The following is a 16,633-nucleotide window of genomic DNA, read 5'->3' on the forward strand; positions in this document are numbered from 1 at the left end:
ATGAATCGACAAAAATTAAAGGACCAAATATTCAGTTTAGTCATAAATTTGATTTCTTTTCTCCTTGACACGTGGCTGCCTTACAGTGATGTTGTCTTACTTTTGAGGGGATACTTTCTAGTTCCCAGCTTCAAGATTATTGCTGGTATATTAGAAAGGGGAGGCTGCCAAGCTAGGTCTTTTCTAGGGCCAAACTTCTTTTCAAGCTCTCTGCCTTGAATAGTGACTCATCAAGAATAACAGCAAATAGGGCTCTTCTTGAATAAATATGGCGAGCTTACACTTTAAAAGACAACGTCAGTTGATTCAGAGGTAGCTTGGGACAAGTAGCAGAAAAATTACAGTATCAAGCAAGATCCTTCTTTTTTTTTTTTTTTTTTTTAATGCTTTGAGCTTGCGTGACGAGCTTATGATAGGTAAATAGCAGATCGGGGGAGTTAATGTTGGAAGTCTTACTTTGGATGTGATATGAGTTTATGCTATATTGAATTGACAGTGTGCATGAGGATTCCTTTTGGAAATTTCTCACCAAATGCTAGTTTGTTTAACTGATAGGCTTTGAAGTCCTAATAGCCTGTCTGGCCATCAGTAAGTTCAGTATTTCTTAGGTGCAAAGCAATGAGCCAGGCTGTTGAAACATCCATATTTTGACCACAGCCTTCAGTCCTTCCAGCTTTCTGTCTTATTCCCAGTAAATGTACACTTTGACCACATCAGATCCTCTTTCTTGTTTGTTGACCTCATTACATTTTCCACCAGTCCACCAGCTCCCTGGAAGTGTTTCTTTACCTAGCCTGCTGAGACTCAAAGTCCATTACTGGAATTACTTTTATACCATTGCCATCAATTCTGCTGAGACTTGTTCCTTTCCTTTCATTTTTTTCGTAGTACTCCAGTCCTGGCCCAAGTTAGCCACCTAACGTCTCTGTTCTTATATTTGGGCTGCTGAGTCTGCTGGAGGAAATCCTACCACTGAGCATCTTGAGGCCAGAATGAGTTTGACTTTCAAAAGCACCCAGATAGATCTTCAGGGCTCCCCCTTCCTCCGAGGGCTGTCCCTAACTATTACTTCTCTTTCTAAACTTCCCATCTCCACCATTTCTCTCATTAGTTTTAGCATGTGAGCTTGCCTTTTATTTCACTGAAAAAATAGGGGCCACCGAGTAAATCTTCCTTCTGTTTCCTGTCAGTAGACGCATCCATGCTTTCTTCTGTTCTTGTATCTGAGTCTAAACTTTCTACTTGTGTGTGAATCCTGTTGCCTTGCTTCTCCCAATTTTCCGTAAGTGGCACCATACCCTCTTCCAAGGCCTCAGCAGAAGAAATGAGTCATTCCACATTCCTCTCTCTTAGCCCCTCTCCACCACATGTGCTTTACCAGGTCCTGTAGATTAGGGATCCCTCTCCATTCACTCTGCCACTCTTACTTCAGGTTTCTATCCCTTCTTCTAGCTCTGATGCAGGCTACTGAACTTTTTTTGCCTCCATTCTCATCTGTCTAGTACACAGCTTCCATAGAAATCTTTCTCAGATGTGGATCTGAAAATGTCATTTCCCTGCTTAAAATCCTTCATAGTTCCTAGGGTAAAGTTTAAACTCTGTATTTAGTGTAAGAAGCCCTTAATTATCTCATTCCTATTTATGTCCCTAGCTTATCTTTTGGTGGTGTTGGCTTAGTTGCTTAGTCTTGTCTCTTTTGTGACCCTGTGGACTGTAGCCTGCCAGGTTCTTTTGTCCATGGGATTTCCTAGGCAAGAATAGTGGAGTAGGTTGCTATTTCCCACCTTCTCCAGGGGATCTTTCTGACCCAGGGATTGAACCTGTGTTTCTTGCATTGGAAGGAGGATTCTTTACCGCTGAGCCACCAGGGAAACCTGCTTTACTTTTTAGCACTCCCCCAAACCACCATTGAAGAAGGAAAAGGGAACACACCCCTTATCCACCCCTTCACACACTGTGCCCATTTAATTTAGATGACTCTCTTCTGTATTCATCTAGTACGGTGTGTATATTCCTGTCATAACATTGACCTCTGATGGTCCTTTTTGTTTGCTGGAATGTTTCCCCGCATTATATAGTTAGCTTCTTGAGAGCAAGTATTTCAGTTATCTATTGCTTTCCTTAAAAAAAGCACTCAGTTCTTTGGGCTGATTCTCAGATGGATGGTTTTTCTAGTCCCCTTTGGAGTCATTCTTGTAGCTTTGGTTTCACGGTACCTGGGGCTGGAATGCCCAAGATGGCCTCATTCATATTTCTGCTGCCGTGGCAGGGCCACCTGAAAAGCTACAGTCTGTGAGTCCCGCCAGGCTCAGGCGGGACCCTGGGACGTCTAAGGTTTTTCACTCTCTCTCTCTCCATGCTGTCTCAGGACTCTTTCCTCTCCAGGTGGTCTTTCCTGCAAAGGGGTCAGATTTCTTACTTGGCAGCTCAGGGCTTCCCAGAGTGCAGAAGTGGCTGTTTCCAGAATTTCTTAAGGCGTGGACTTGGAACCGGCACAGCGCTACTCCTGTGGCATTTTGTTGGCTAACGTGAGTGATGGGGCCAGCCCAGACTCAGTGTGGTGGGGACTGTGAGGAGGAGGCCTGGTTCACTAGGAAGACTCCGTTCCTGGAGATTTGCTACCGTAGCAAGTAACACATCTTGTTTAACTTTTCCTGCTCGGCAGGTAACAGTATTATCTAGATATGGGAAATCACGTGCGTGCTCAGTTGCTCTCAGGCATGTCTGACTCTTTGCAGCTCAATGGGCTGTGGCCTATGAGGCTTCTCTGTCCATGGGATTCTTCAGGCAAGGATACTGGAGTGGGGTGCCATTTCTTCCTCCAGGGGATCTTCTCGACCCAGGGGTTGAACCCCCATCTCCTGCGGCTCCTTCATTCGCAGGTAGATTCTCTATCACTGAGCCATCTGGGAAATCATAGAAATTATATATAAACAGGAGTAACATAACTGAAGATGTTTTAGAAATATGCGAAGAAACAGAGGCTAGGACATGGACCAGTAAACTCTTAGAATAAAGTGAGTTTCTAAGAATTATTATAAGACTAATAATGGTGACTGAATGAAAGGGGAAAAATGGATTTAGGAGGACTTGGTATCTGATTATTTTAAGGATTAGGATGGAGGGAGAAGTCAAAAATAACTTCACAGTTTGACCCTGTGTAACTGTGCCACCATGGACAATAATTGGGAAGTAGAATACCAGTTCTCAATTTGAGGATAAAGTAATACTTTTGATGGTTTGGGATGTGCAAACTGAAATACATAGTAGACAATTAGAAATGGGAGACTGAATACAGAAAAGATGCTGTATCTTCATTTGGGGTTGCATATAAGCAATAGTTAAAATAAGTGAATTTTCTGTGGGAAAAAGTATAGAGTAGGGCTCAGTTCTGAACTTTGCAGTTTGGGAGTAGAAAGAGGAAGAGAAGGCAAAAAGAATAATCAGAGAAAAACAAGGAAACCGTTTTGAATAGTAAGTAGTATAAGGTTTCAAAGGGAGAAGGTGGTTAACAGTGTCAGAAACTGTTGGGTATAAATGAGAACCAGGTCTGAGTAAAGGCTATTGATAAATATTAAATGTAAATAGGGATTTTTAGGCAGGGGAATTAGGATATTGGATTTATTTTCCCCCCAATATTTTATTATAAAAATTTTCATTCATAGAAACTGCAAGTATTGTACATTAACTCTCATGACCTAGATTAAAAACAGCAGTTAACATTCTGTTAAATTTGTTTTAACCATCTTTCCCTCTGTCCATTCCTCTATTCATTAGTCCATGTTATTTGTTGATGCATATTAGAGTAAGAGGTAGTCATCAGTACTTTCACCTCTAAACTCATAAATGTGTATCATTAATTAGATTTTATATAGTTTGTGTTTCCTTTTTTTGTGTTAATAAATCATATATGCAGTTAAATATATAAACATTAAGTACACCATTCAGTGAGTTTAGAATTCTTTTATTATTGTTTTGTTTCTGGCTGTGCTGGATCTTCACTGCTGCACAGGCTTTTCTCTAGTTGTGGCGGGTGGGGCTACTCTCTAATTTTGGTGGGAAGGCTTCTTGTTGCAGTGGCTTTTCTTGTGCAGACCACAGGCCCTGGGGCACGTGGGATTCAGTGTTATGGCATGTGGGCTCACTAGTTGTGGCTCCAGGCTGAAGAGTTGTAGCTCATGGGCTTAGTTGCTCTGAGGCATGTGGGATCTTCCCAGATCAGGAATTTGAACCTCCTGCATCGGCAGGCAGACTCTTTACCACTGAGCCACCAGGGAAGCCCCCATGCAGTCAGTTTTGAGAATCCTATATCCCTGTGTAATTCAAATCCCATCAAGATATAGAGAATACTGGCATTAAACCAGGTAATTCCTCATGCTATCATTCCCTGTCCTTATGCTCCAAAAGGTAACCACTGTTATGAATTTTTTCTTCAAAGACTAATTTTGCATGTTCTGGAATGTCATATAAATGAAATCATACAACATTGTACTCTTTTGTATAAGACTTCTTTCATTTAGCATAGTGCTTTTGGAATTTTTCATGTTGTCTTTCTTTATTCTTGAGTAGTATTCCTCTTGTTAATATATCAGTTTATCCTTTCTCCTATTGATGGCAAGTAGTAGTTTCCAGATTTTTTACAATTATGAATAAAGCTGCTATGAATATTCATGCACAAGTGTTTGTGTGATCATACGATTTTATTTTTCTTCGGTATATTCCTTGGAATAGAATTATTGGGTTGTAGGGTAGTAGGTATATGTTTAGTTTTATAAGAAAAGGCCAGACATATTTCAAAGTTTATATGATATTTTATACTCTATTACAATGTTTGAGAATTGCCATCCTTGCCATTCAAATGACTGTGCAGTAAGTATTTCATTGTGGCTTAATTTGCATTTCCCATTAGTCATTAGGGTTCCCTGGTGGCTCAGTGGTAAAGAATCTGCCTGTAGTGCAGGAGACCTGGGTTCGATCCCTGGGTTGGGAAGATCCCCTGGAGGAGGGCATGGCAACCCAGTCCAGTACTCTTGCCTGGAGAATCCCATGGACAGAGGAGCCTGGTGGGGTATGGTCCATGGGGTCACACAGAGTCCGACATGACTGAAGCGACTAAACAACAACAGCAGCAGTGACTATGATGTCGACCACTTTTTCCGTGTACTTATTGGCCATTCATTTATCTGTTTTTATGAAGTGTTCTGTCAGCTATTTCTCTATCACCACCTTTTTGCAGGGCAGAGGTTGAGGTTTGGGCTTTTTGTAACTGTGCAGTACAAGCTTGTTACATATTCCAAATATAAGTCTTTTGTAGTTACATGTTCTGTGAAAATTTTCTTCTAGTCTGACTTATCTATTTTAAAATTGCATCTTTTGGTGAACAGAAAATTTAATTTCAGTGGTATCTAATTTATTAAGTTTTCGTTTATAGTTATTGTATTTTCTGTCCTAAGAAACCTTTGCCTACTCTGAAGTAGCAAAGATGTTCTTCTCTGTTTTCTCATGGGATTTTTTATCATTTTAGCTTTAATATTTATGTCTGTGATCCATCTCAAATTAATTTCTGTGTATGGTGACGAGTAGGGGTTGATGTTAATTTTTCCCCATGTTAATATCCAGTTGTTTTGGTACTATTTGTTGAGAAATGTTCCTGTCTTCATTGCATTGCTTGACACCTTTGCCAAAAACCAAATGGCACCTTGAGTCATTTATATAAATAGTGGGTTTATTCTGGGTACAGTACCAATCCATTGCATTGATATATTTGCCTATCTTTATGCCAAACCATAGCATTGTGATTATTATAGACTTATAGTAAGTCATGAAGTCAGAGTATGCAAAATCTTTTGCTTTTTGTTCAAGATTACTTTGGATATTTTAGGTTGTTTGCATTTATGTATATATGTATGTGTGTGTGTGTGTGTGTATGTATGTATGTGTGTATATATTTGTCTGTATATGAAGCAGCTTATCAGTTTCTATAAAAACACCTGATTTTCTGAGAGTTCTTAATATGAATAGATGCATAATTTTGTCAAATCATTTTTCTGTATCTATTAAATTATCAAATTTTTTTTCTCCCATATTCTGTTAATATAGTGAATTGCATTGATTTATTTTCAAATGTTAAACTATTTCTCCATTCTTGGGATGCATCCAAGTTGAACAAGATATATTATTGTTTTTATGTATTGCTGAATTTGACTTGCTGATATTTGAAAAGGATTTTTATGTCTGTGTTAATTGAAACTTTCATAGTCTTAATTGTTGAAACTTAGAATTATCCTTTAAATTAAAAAAATGAAAATTTAGATATAATTTATATAGAATAAAGTGTTTCTATATTTTATATTTTAAAATATTTGGTTATATCATTTGCTGAGGGGGCATTGTTAAAATCTATGTGATATTACACATTTTTCTCTTTTTCCTTTTAATCTTGTCAATTTTTGTTATATTTTGAAGCTGTGTTGTTAGATACATAAACAATTATTATTATCATGTGTTCTTGATAAATTATCTTCATCATTGACATTTTATCAGTATAAAATGTCTTTATCTTGGTCATAATCTTAATGTTTATTTTATGTAATATTGATATAGATATTGCAGTTAGATATGCTTACTCTTTACATAGTATATATATTTTCCATAGTTTACCTTCAACCTATTAACATATAATTGGTGTTTTTTTTTTTTTATCTATTCTGGCAAGGTTCCTTTTAGAGGCTCTTAGTATATTTGTATTTAATACAGCTAGTGATATGATTAGATTTAGGTCCACTCTTTACTGTGTAAATATTAATTCATTGACTATTCTGTAGAATTCTATTTTAATTTGGCCTTTTTCACCCTGAATATACATCTATTTCATTCACTGGCAAAATGCATCATAAAAACAAATTACGTGCCTGGTGATTATACCATATTAGAAAGATTTATAATTTTATTGGATAAAGTATTGGGGAAATTTTCATAGTCTTAATTGCTGAAACTTAGAATTATTCTTTAAACAAATTTTTTTTGCATATAATTTACTTATAATAAAATACCTTTATTTTAAGTTACATTTTGATGAGTTTTGACAGATTGATCACACATGTTAATGCTAACACAGTCAAGGTACAGCATATACCATTACCCTAAAATATTCCCTGTATTTCTTCTTAATCACTCTGCTTCCTCCCTCCATTCCCAGGTGAACACTTTCCTTCTGTGTTACTATATTATCTTTTCTAGACATGTGTCTCACCCTATTGAGAAAAAAATTATTTGACTGCACTGGGTCCCAGTTGTGATACTCAGGATCTTTAGTTGTGGCATTCAAATTCTTATTTGTGGCATGTGGGATCTAGTTCTCTGTCCAGTGTCTGAACCCTGGTCCCCTGCATTGGGAGCACAGAGATTCAGCCACTGGATCGCCAGAGAAATCTCGTCACTTACCACATTTTTGAGATTCATCTATGATGTTGTGATGAATGTGAACTATATTAATAGTTCATTACTTTTTTTTATTGTAGTTTGAAGTTTACAACAAAATTGAGAGGGAAGTAAAGAGATTTCCTATATGCCCCCTGCCCTCACACATGCACAGCCTTCCCTTTATCAATGTCACTCACTAGAATGGCACATTTTTTACCAAGGGTGAACCTACAGTGACACGTCATAATCATCCAAAGTCCATAGCTTACGTTAGGGTTCAGTCTTGGTATTATACAGCCTATGATTTGGATAAAGGTATGATGACATATATCCATCATTATACAGAGCATTTTTCACTGCCCATCCTCTGTGCTCTACTGGTTCATCCCACACTCCCCATTTTTTTATTGTCTCTGTAGTTTTGCCTTTTCCAGAATGCTATATAGTTGAATCATATGATATGTAGCCTTTCAAACTGGCTTCTTTTACTTAGCAATATGCATTTGAAAGTATGCCTTTTCATGGGTTGATAGCTCATTTCTCTTTAGCATCAAAGAATATTCCATTGTTTGAATGTACAATAGTTTATTATTTATTCATCCACTGCAGGATAACTTGGTTGCTTCCAAGTTTTTGTAGTTATGAATAAAGGTGCTGTAGATATCCATGTGCAAGTTTTTGTATGGACATACATTTTCAGCTCCTTTAGGTAGATACCAAGAAGTGTAATGGCTGGATTGTATGGTAAGAATAAGATTAGTTTATAAGAAACTGCCAAACTGTCTTCCAAAGTGGCTGCAGTACCATTTTGCTTTCCCAGCAAAAATGAATGAGAGTTCCTGTTGCTCCACATCCTTGCCAGCATTTGTTGTTGTCAGTATTCTAGATTTTGGCCATTCTACTTAGTATATAGTGGTATCTCATTGGTGTTTTAATTTCATTTTCCTAATGACAAGTGATGTGGAGCATCTTTTCACATCTTCATTTGCTATCAGTATATCTTTTTTAATGAGCTGTCTGTCAGTCTTTGGCCCATTTTTTAAAATCTTTTTTTTTTTAACTGAGAGATTATATTTTTAATTTAATTGTATTCTTATAATTTTGGCTGTGCTGCATGGCCTGTAGGATCTAAGTTACCGAACCAGGGATTAAACCTTTTTTAAGGCCACAACAGTGAAAGCTCAGAGTCCCAACTCTAGACCATCAGGGAACTCCCCTATTGTTTGTTTTATTGTTGAATTTTAAGAGCTCTTTGTTTTATTGTTGAATTTTAAGAGCTCTTTGTGTTTTTCGGATAACGTTCCTTTGTCAGATGTGTCTTTTACAAATATTTTCTCCCAGTCTGTGGCTTGTCTTCTATTATTCTTGATACCGTCTTTTGCAGAACAGAAGTTTTTAATTTTAATGAAGCCTTACTTATCAGGTATTTCATGGGTCATGTCTTTGGTGTTATATCAAGTTCATTTAGTTTTCTCTGATGTTATCTTCTAAGAGTTTTACAATTTTGTGTTTTACATTTAGGTCCATGATCCAACTTCTGTTAACCTTTGTGAAAGGTGTAAGGTCTGTGTTTAGATCCATTTTTTTGCATGTTGATGTCCTCTTCTCATGGGCTTCCCAGGTAAAGAACCAGTGGCTCCAGTGATAACCTGCCTACCAATGCAGGAGACATAAGAGATGCAGGTTCGATTCCGGGGCCAGGAAGATCCCCTGGAGGAGTATATGGCAATCCACTCCAGTGTTCTGGCCTGGAGAATCCCATGGACAGAGGAGCCTGGCGAGCTACAGTCCATAGGGTCACAAAGAGCTGGACAGAACTGAATCCACCTAACATATCCACATCTAACACTATTTGTTGAAGAGACTCTTTGCTCCATTTTATTGTCATCACTCCTTTATTAAAGATCATTTGACTGTATTTATGGAGTTCTATTGGAGAAGGCAATGGCACCCCACTCCAGTACTCTTGCCTGGCAAATCCCATGGACGGGGGAGCCTGGTGGGCTGCAGTCCATGGGGTTGCTAAGAGTCGGACATGACTGAGCAACTTCACTTTCACTTTTCACTTTCATGCATTGGAGAAGGAAATGGCAACCCACTCCAGTGTTCTTGCCTGGAGAATCCCGGGGACGGGGGAGCCTGGTGGGCTGCCGTCTATGGGGTCACACAGAGTCGGACACGACTGAAGTGACTTAGCAGCAGCAGCATGGAGTTCTATTTCTAGGCCCTCTGGTCTGTTCCATTTATCTCTTATAAAATACCACACTCTCTTGATTCTATAGCTTTATAGTAAGTCCGGAAGTCAAGTAGCATCAGTCTCCCAATTTTGTCCTTCTCCTTCAATGTTGTGGTCTTTTGCCTCTTCTTATAAACTTCAGAATCAATTTGTTGATATCCATACAATAACTTGCTGGGAATTGATTGGGATTGCACTGACTATAGGTCAACTTGGGAAGAACTGACTTTTTTTTTTTGGCTATGCTGGGTCTTTCTTACTATCTGTGATCTTTCTATAGTTGTGCCAAGTGAGGGCCACTCTCATCGTTGTGGAAGGTCTCTAGTTGCAGTCGGTGGACTTCTCATTGCAATGGGTTTCTCTTGTTGCAGAGCACAGGCTCTAGGTGTGTGGACTTAAGTAGTTATGATGCTCAGACTTAGTTGCCCCACAGTATGTGGCATCCTCCCAACCAAGGATCGAACCTGTGTCCCCTGCATTGCCAAGTGGACTTTCAACCACTGGACTGCCAGGGAAGTTCCCCAAACTCACATCTTGACAACGTTGAGTCTTCCTGTCCATGAACATGGAATATCTCTCCATTTATTTAGTTCTTTGATTTTGTTATCAGAGTTTTTGTCATTTTCCTCATACAGATCTTGTACATATTTTGTTAGATTTATGCCTAAATGTATGTAATATAAATGATATTGTGGTTTTAATTTCAGATGTTCACTGTTAACATTTAGAAAAGCAACTGACTATTGTATATTAACTTCATGTCCTGCAACTTTGCTTTAACCACCTATTAGTTCAAGGGTTTCTTTTTTTTTGTCTATGCTTTTTCATTTTCTACATGGATGATCACGTCATGTGCAAACGACGACAGTTTTATGTCTTACTTTCCAATTTGTATACCTTTGGTTTCCTTTCCTTGCTTTATTATATTAGTAAGAACTTCTAGTATAATATTGAAAAGAGATGGTAAGAGGGGACATCTTTAGCTTGTACCTGATCTTGGAAAAGCTTCCAGTTTCTCAGTCTTGAGTATGATGTTAGATTGTTTGTAGATAATCTTTGCCAAGTTGAGAGTTCTCCCTATTCCTAGTTTACTGAGTTTTTATCATTAACAGGTGCTGGATTTTGTCAAATGCTTTTTCTGCATATATTGACATGATCATTTGATTCTTTTTTTAGTCTTTTGATATGATGGATAATTTTAGTTGATTTTTTTAATGTTGAACTAGGCTTCATACCTGGGATAAATCCCACTTGGTCAAAATCCTTTTTATACATTTTTATATTTGATTTACTAGTATTTTGTTGTGGATTTTTGTGTTTCTATTCAGGAGAGATGTTGGTCTGTAGTTTTTTTCTTCTATTATTTTTGTCTGGTATTAGTACTAGGGTAAGATTACAGAGAATTGGTTTAATTTTTTCCTTAAATATGTAGTAGAATTCACCAGTGAACCCATCTAGGCCTGGTGTTTTCTGTTTTAGAAGGTTATTAATTATTAAATCAATTTTTAAAATAGGTATAAGTGTTCTCTCTTTTTATTACTGAATATAGTCCATTGTGTGAATATCTAGCAATTTGTTTATTCAGTTGAAAATGTTGTTTTAATATTAACTGTCTCCTATAATTTTTTCAAAAAATTTTTAATTGGAGGATAATTGCTTTACAATGTTGTATTGGTTTCTGCCATAGAACAATGTGAATTAGCCATAAGTATACCTATGTCCCCTTCTCCTGAACCTCTATCCCACTGCCCTCCCCCATCCCACCCTTCTAGGTTGTCACAGAGCACCAGGTTAAGCTCCCTGTGTTACACAGCAGCTTTCCGCTATCAGTTTTACATGTGGTAATGTATATGTTTAAATGCTACTATCTCAATTCAGCCCACCCTCTTCTATTGTTTCTCATGAGAACTCAGTAATGGTTGTTTTGTTTCTTCTGTGTATTGTGTCATTTTTTTCCTATGGTTTCTTTCAGTATTTTATGTTTGGTTTTCAGCAGCTTGACTTTGATTTTCCCAGGTGTGGCTTTCTTCCTTTTATTCCTATTTTCAAGTTTTCTCATCTGCTTATTCTATAAAGTTATGTATTTTACCATATTTGTGAAATTTTGACGTAATTTTCAAATATTTTTCTTGCCTCATTCCCTCCTTTGCTTCTGGGACTCCACTTTAACATGTTAGAACTTTTGATATTGTCCTGTAGCTTACGGAGGCTCTTATTTCTTTCTAGTTCTTTTTTATTGTTCATCATATTGGATAATTTCCATTTATGTATCTTCAGATTTACTTTTTTTGTTTTGGCCATGCCACACAGCATGTGGGATCTTAGTTTCTTGACCAAGAATCAGACCTGTGCCCCCTGCATTGGAATTGCTGAGTCTGCCTGGAAAATCCCATGGACAGAGGAGCCTGGTGGGCTGCAGTCCATGGGGTCGCTAAGAGTCAGACACAACTGAGTGACTTCACTTTCATGCGTTGGAGAAGGAAATGGCAACCCACTCCAGTGTTCTTGCCTGGAGAATCCCAGGGACAGCAGAGCCTGGTGGGCTGCTGTCTGTGGGGTCGAACAGAGTCGGACACGACTGAAGTGACTTAGCAGCAGCAGCAACCACTGGAGTGCCTGAGAAATCCTACTTTTTATTATATCATTTCCAGTTTCCGGTCTGCTGTTAAGCCCATGCATTGAATTTTATATTTCCAATATTATATTTTTCAGTTCTTTCATTTCCATTTAGTTCTTTTTTCTTTTTTAGTAGTATCTCTTTCTCCGCAAAACTGTTCTTATGTATTCTCTCCTTGTGAGCATATTTTTCTTTGTGTTCTCTGCATAGTTAAAATAAGTGCTTTAAAACTTTGCCAGCTAATTCTAGCATCTTGGTCTCCTTGGAGTCCTTTCCATTGATTGCTCATTTTTCTTGACCGGGAGTCAGAATCAAAGTATTATTCTAAATGAGAAACCGGACACAAAAGGTATGCACTGTATGATTCTGTTTACATGAAGTTCTAGAACAGACAAAACTATAGTGAGAGAAAGCAGATCACTGGTCGTCAATAGCTCAGGGTGGAGGGAAGGGATTGGTAAGCATATAGTAAATATTTGAGGTTTTGCAGACCACACAGTCTCTGTCACAACTATTTAACTCTGCTATTGAAGCATGAAAGCAGCCATAGACAATATGTAAACAAAATGAGTATGGCTGTGTTCCAATAAAACTTTATTTGCAAAACCAGGTAGCAGCCAGAGTTTGATCTACAGACCATAATGTGCAGACCCTACTTTTGAGTATGGATCATGTTTCCCCTTTCTTATATTGATAATTGAGGGTTGAATCCTGAATATATGAATAATATGTTGCAGAAACTCTCGATTCTATTGTATTCTTCCATAAAATCTTGTGGTTTCTTTATTTTTTAAAAGTTTATCTCATCAGGCTATTTTCTAGGCTTAAACATCATACATACCTGCTTGGTAGGCAGCAGCTGTGGTTTCTGTTCAGTTCATGTATCTGTAGATGAGTTCCTTGGAGTCTCCTCTGTGCATGGGTGGTTCAGGGATCATCCAGAGATTAAATCAATTTTTATGCAGAATTGGGGCTTCCCTGTCCATGGCTTTTATCTTTTGGGGATTTCTCCTTCACTTTCCAGCTGTTATGGTAGCTCCCAGTTTTATCCTTTTTGTTCTTGAACTAGTAAGTCTTCAAAATTTATATCTCAGTTTTAGTTGTCATCACAGGGCTATCTGTGGTTTGTCTTAGATGAATGATGATTAGCCATAAAAAACAGAAGACAACAATGATGTTCACTTCTTCCAGTTGTCAGGTCTTCTGGTTTTTGTTTGTTCTTTAGTGCTTTTTTACATTTTGTGTAGAACTTATAGTTTTTTATCTGCAGAAATCATTGGTCTATTAGGAGCAACTCTGACAGGCTGAATGAATCCCAAGCTGGAGTCAAGATTGCTGGGAGAAGTATCAACAATCTCAGATATGCAGATAATACCACTCTAATGGCAGAAAGTGAAGAGGAATTAAAGAGCCTCTTGATGAGGGTGAAAGAGGAGGGTGAAAAAGCTGGCTTAAAACTCAACATTCAGAAAACTAAGATCATGGCATCTGGTCCCATCACTTCATGGCAAATAGATGGGAAAAAAGTAAAAACTGACAGATTTTATTTTCTTGCGCTCCAAAATCACTGCAGATAGTAACTACAGCCAGGAAATTAAAAGACACTTGCTACTTGGAAGAAAAGCTATGACAAACCTAGATAGCATATTACAAAGCAGACACATCACTGCCGAAAAAGATCTGTCTAGTCAAAGCTGTAGTTTTTCCGGTAGTCATGTACGGATGTGGGAATTGGACCATAAAGAAGGCTAAGGGCTGAAGAATTGATGCTTTTGAACCGTGGTGTTGGAGAAGACTCTTGAAAGTCCCTTGGGCAGCAAGGAGATCACAGCAGTCAATCCTAAAGGAAATCAACCTTGAATACTGGGTTGGAAGGACTGATGCTGAAGCTGAAGTTCCAATACTTGGGCCGCCTGATGTGCAGAGCCAGCTCACTGGAGAAGACCCTGATGTTGGGAAAGATTGAGGGCAAGAAGAAAAGGGACAACAGAGGATGAGATGGTTGGGTGGCATCACCAACTTAGTGGACATGAGTTTGAGCAAACTCCAGGAGATAGTAAAGGACAGGGAAGCCTGGCGTGCTGCAGTCCATGAGGTCACAAAAAATTGGACACAACTTAGCAACTGAACAACAAAACAACAACAACCCTTACTGGAGTGGAAGCTCTACAGATTTAATTTTTAGAGGGACAGTTGTGGCTTCATTAAGTTAGATGTGCTAAAGTGAAGATAAATTTATGTCAGGAAGACCGAGTTTTTTAAAAGATAAAATGAGGGCCTGATCTCAGTGGAAGAAAAAGAGAAAGGAGGGGTGTTCTGAGGTAGGATTGGTGAGATTTGTTGATTGTTAGAGGGAGAAAAGAAGTAGTGACAGTGAGGTGGCTGAGATGGCAGAGATGATGAATAAAGAAAGTGGAGCAGATTTAGGACAGTGGCCTTGAGGGTGAAGGCTGTTAATTTTTGTTTTAAATACAGTTTTAAGGAGGTATAGTTTATATAAAATTAACCCTTTTTTTCCTACAAAGTGTAAAGGGTTTTCTTTATGTGTAACATAGGCAAAATTATGTAAGTCAGTAAGTTTTAAAGAAATTTCACATATTCTGATTCCATCCACTGCCTGTCACCTTAGTTCCTCCAGTGTTTGGATCATAATCTTCAAGGTGGTCCTTTCAGAAAGAATTCTGCTTAATCCACAGTTATCATGTCAAGCAGTCTTGCCACAATTTTTTTAACTGGATTTCTTTGATCTCCAATGACATATGAACATACTTCAAAAATACCCCACTGGGGACTTCCCTGATGGTCCAGTGCTTAAGACTTCACTTTACATTGCAGCAGGTACAGGTTCGATCCCTGGTTGGTGAGCTAAGATCCCACATACCTCTCAGCCAAAACAAGCAAAAAATATAAACAGAAGCAATATTGTAACAAATTCAATAAAGACTTTAAAAATGGTCCTCATTTAAAAAAAAGTCTTAAAAACAATTCCCCAACAGTAATCTTTAGAATCCAGTTTTCTCAAACAATTACATTAGGACCATGTTTAGGGTCAGAGGAGATGGATCTGCCTGATTCTGAATTTTAGAGACCCTAGAGAAAGAGAAGTATTAGTTCCTATTGAAGATTATGTCAAATTTACAGTATGAGAAACCTCAGGGATACTGTGTCAGTAAAAATACCAGCCTAACATGCACAAAGCCAAGAAAAACAATGATGCCAGGTACTAAATTTATATTAGCACTGTGTTTTGAACACCCAGCAAGAATAAACTGCTGAATGCAGATACCATGCAGTGCAGTAAAATTCACCAGTTTTAAATGATGCGTTTTGAAGAATGTAAACTGTCATATAACTACCACCACAATCATGGTATAGCATTTCCGTCACTCCAGAAAGTTCCTTCATATCTCTTGGGAATCAGTTGCCCCCACTACCCTGAGGCACTGGCAGTCACTGGTCTGCTTTCTCTCAGTGTAGTTTGCCTTTTCTAGAACTTCATGTAAATAGACTCATAGAATATACAGCCTTTTCTGTCCCTTATTGAGGATAAAAGCTTTTGTAATTTATTCATGTTGTTACATGTATCAGTAGTTTAATTCCTTTTTATTAAAGAATAGTATTTACTTATATACTGAGGTTATATACTAAGTTTATTTATTTATTTGGACATTCAGGCTATATCCATTTTTTGTCTATTATAAATAAAACTGGTGGCCCAGTGATTAAGACTCCATGCTTCCACTGCAGAAGGCACAAGTTTGATCTCTGGTTGGGGAACTAAGATCCTGCATGCCATATAGTGTGGCCAAAAAAAAGTTGAAGAAAAAGCTGCTGTGAATACTCAAGTGCAAGTCTTTATGTGAACATGTTTTCTCTTGAGTAAATAGGAGTGGGATTGCTGGACCATGTGTTGGCTTAACTTTATAAGAAACTGGCAAATGGTTTTCCAAAGTTGCTTTACTGTTTTGCATGCCCACCAGCAATGCATAAGTGTTTTGGTTACTCCATTTCCTCACCAGTACTTGGTGTTATCAGTCTTTTTAGTTTTAGCCATTCTGATAAGTATTTAATAGTATCTTGTTGTGGATTTATTTTGCATTTTCCTAATGACTATTGATGTGAACATCTTTTCATGTCCATATCTGCCATTTGTTGTTCTTTTTTGGAGAAGTGTTTGAATATTTTACCCATTTAACAACATGTTTTCTAAAAAAAACCCCAAAAGACATGTTTTCTTATTGAGAATTCTTAGTACAAGTCCTTTTATCTGTGTTTCGCAGATATTTTCTCCCAGTATATAACTTGCCTTTCTTTGCATTTTGTAACAGTATCTTTTGAAATGCAAACATTTAATTTTA

The 16,633-nt window shown here is 37.8% G+C and overlaps 1 protein-coding gene and 1 non-coding gene across 4 annotated transcripts in view; one reads left to right on the plus strand and one right to left on the minus strand.

Annotated features, from left to right (window-relative positions):
• RNF214 (ring finger protein 214) overlaps positions 1-16,633 on the plus strand; it is a 53,759-nt gene that overhangs the window by 14,296 nt on the left and 22,830 nt on the right. The gene's annotated exons all lie outside the window — the stretch shown is intronic.
• LOC120877175 lies at positions 15,435-15,572 on the minus strand. Its single transcript, XR_005724297.1, has one exon. It is a non-coding gene; the product is annotated as a small nucleolar RNA SNORA8 (small nucleolar RNA).

Source organism: Oryx dammah, unplaced genomic scaffold (genome assembly GCF_014754425.2).
Source record: "Oryx dammah isolate SB20612 unplaced genomic scaffold, SCBI_Odam_1.1 HiC_scaffold_17, whole genome shotgun sequence".
Lineage (NCBI taxonomy): Eukaryota > Metazoa > Chordata > Mammalia > Artiodactyla > Bovidae > Oryx > Oryx dammah.